Raw genomic sequence first — 2,610 nt, 5'->3', positions numbered from 1 at the left:
GTGGTTGAATGGATGGATGGGTGAATAGATGAATGGATGTATGGGTGTGTATGTGGATGGATGGGTTGGTGGGTGGGTGAGTGGGTGTGTTTGAGTGGATAAATGGGTGGGTATATGGGTGAGTGCCTGACTGGCTTTCTGGTGAATAGATGGATGGATGGGTGGGTGGATGGATGGGTGGATGGGTGGAAGGATGGAAGGATGGTGGATGGATGGATGGGTGGATGGATGGGTGGATGGATGGGTGGATGGATGAAGTCCTCTCTACCTTGCATACTAACCGGCAGGGTTTTTTCCCTCTCCTGCCCACTCATTGTTTCAGTACCTGGACTTCCTGGGTAGTGGATAGTTAAACCGGTCAGTGGCTGAGCTCAAGCTGAGCCTCCCCCAAGTCCTCCTCCACTGATGTGTGACGTTTTCCCTCCTCCTTTCCCAACCTATCCCACGCCATCATCGGGCTCTGCATACTAGGATAGCACCAGACTTAGAAAATCCTAACCCTCAGTGTCCCTGCCACCCACAACGTCCCCCAGGACTGTGAAGGAAAGATTTAAATCTGTGCTCCTTAGAAATGCCCAGAAGAGCCAGTGTCTTGCCTGAAACCCAAATCTGTCAGTGCTGTGCTGAGTAACCCAGGGCCTGTCTCCCACAAGCCCTCAACTACAAGCCTCCTGACACACAGCCCCGAGTTTGCCTCAGGGGCCAGCCCTCCTTGCAGGGCCTTCCTTCATGATTCTATCCCACACGGTCCACCCCGTCTCATCCCATCTTTCCAATCCCAGTCCTCCTAGTCCATATATTGCACTGCTTCCTATCCCTCACATCCCAATCCTTCTTTCTTTTTTTTGAATTTTATTGAATCACCACGAGATACAGTTTCAAAGCTTTCATGTTTGAGATTCAGCCATACAATGATCGAACATCCATCCCCCACCAGTGCACATTTTCCACCACCAATGTCGGAGCGATAGCACAGCGGTAGGGCGTTTGCCTTGCACGCAGCCAACATGGCCGACCCGAGTTCGATTCCTCCGCCCCTCTCGGAGAGCCCGGCAAGCTACCGAGAGGATCTCGCTTGCATGGCAGAGCCTGGCAAGCTACCTGTGATGTATTCGATTGCCAAACACAGTAACAACAAAGTCTCCAATGGAGACGTTACTGGGCCCGCTCGAGCAAATTGATGAACAACAGGAGGGCCTTTACCTTTACCTTACCTTAATGTCGCCAATACCCCCCCCCCATCCCAGTCCTCACCCTGTCTCTATGGCAGACAATTTCCTCAATACCCTCTCTCTACTTTGGGGCATTATGTTTTGCCCGAATTTCCCCACCACCATTCTAGCTGCCTGCCAGGAGCAGATGCTAGATAATTTATTTTCCATTGCTTATTTTGGATATCATGAGAGTTTGCGTGACCGTAAAGTGGCCGCATGCTTCTGGGATCCTAGATTGTAGATGGTTGTATCCTGTTCCTTCTATCCCATTGATCTCATCCAAACCAGCCCATCTTTTTCCATCTAGGTCATTCCAGGCCATTCCTTGTCTTTCCTTCCCAAATTTCCCATCTCTTCTCATCCCATCCATCCCAACTTCCCCAACACTCCCTGTCCCATCTTTCCCTTCCCTTCCCATCCCATCTTTCCAGTCCGCTTAGCCAGATGTGACAGGGGCAGCCCCACGGATCAGCCATGGCCGTGAGTAGATGCGCGTGTGTATCTGCTCCTGATGGCAGGACCATCTTGGATCCTGGGGATCAAACCCAACTGGTTGTGTGCAAAGGAAGCACTTTACCTGCTGTGCTATTTCTCTGGCCCCCAGAATTAGCTTTTGTTTCTTTGTTTTTTGGTCCACACCCTGCAATGCTCAGAGGTTACTCCTGCCTCTGCGCTCAGGGACACTCCTGATGGGCCTGGAGGGACCATATGAGGTGCCGGGGATAGAATGTGATTGGCAGAGTGCAAGGCAAGTGCCTTTTCCGCTGTCCTATCACTGCAGCTCCCAGAGTTAATTATTATTATTTTTAGGAGTTTTTTTTTGCTTTTTGGGTCACACCTGGCGATGCACAGGGGTCACTCCTGGCTCTGCACTCAGAAATCACCCCTGGAGGTGCTCAGGGAACCATATGGGATGCTGGGAATCGAACCAGGGTTGGCCGCGTGCAAGGCAAACGCCCTGCCTCTGGACTATTGCTCAGGTCCCCAGAATTAGTTCCTAGACACATATGTGCCTCTGTGCCCACTTGTCCAATTTACAAATACTCGAACCCAGCCGGCTAAGCTGGGTGTGCGCAGATGCTCACATCTTCTCTGGACCCGCTGACCCACGAAGGCCTCGGCGAGCGTTTCTTCAGATATGCAGCAGGAGGCCCTGCCAGGTCCTCGAGAGTGGGGACCCGGGACCCCTGGTCCCCAGCTCAGAACCGATGCAAAGGGGTTGCTAGTTAGCACATTTGGGGCCAGACTGCGCAACGGCTCAGAGGAAGGAGGGCGCCGGCTGACACCCTGGCGTGGACGAGGGTGGGGAGCGATGGAGCCTGGGGCAGCGGGTCCCAGGACTTCACTTCCCTCCGCTTCTCCCTGCCGCCTTTCTGGGGACGGGTGCTAAGCCAGG

This window comes from Sorex fumeus, unplaced genomic scaffold (genome assembly GCF_029834395.1).
Source record: "Sorex fumeus unplaced genomic scaffold, SorFum_2.1 ptg000197l, whole genome shotgun sequence".
Taxonomy (NCBI): domain Eukaryota; kingdom Metazoa; phylum Chordata; class Mammalia; order Eulipotyphla; family Soricidae; genus Sorex; species Sorex fumeus.
This window is presented reverse-complemented; position numbering follows the sequence as displayed.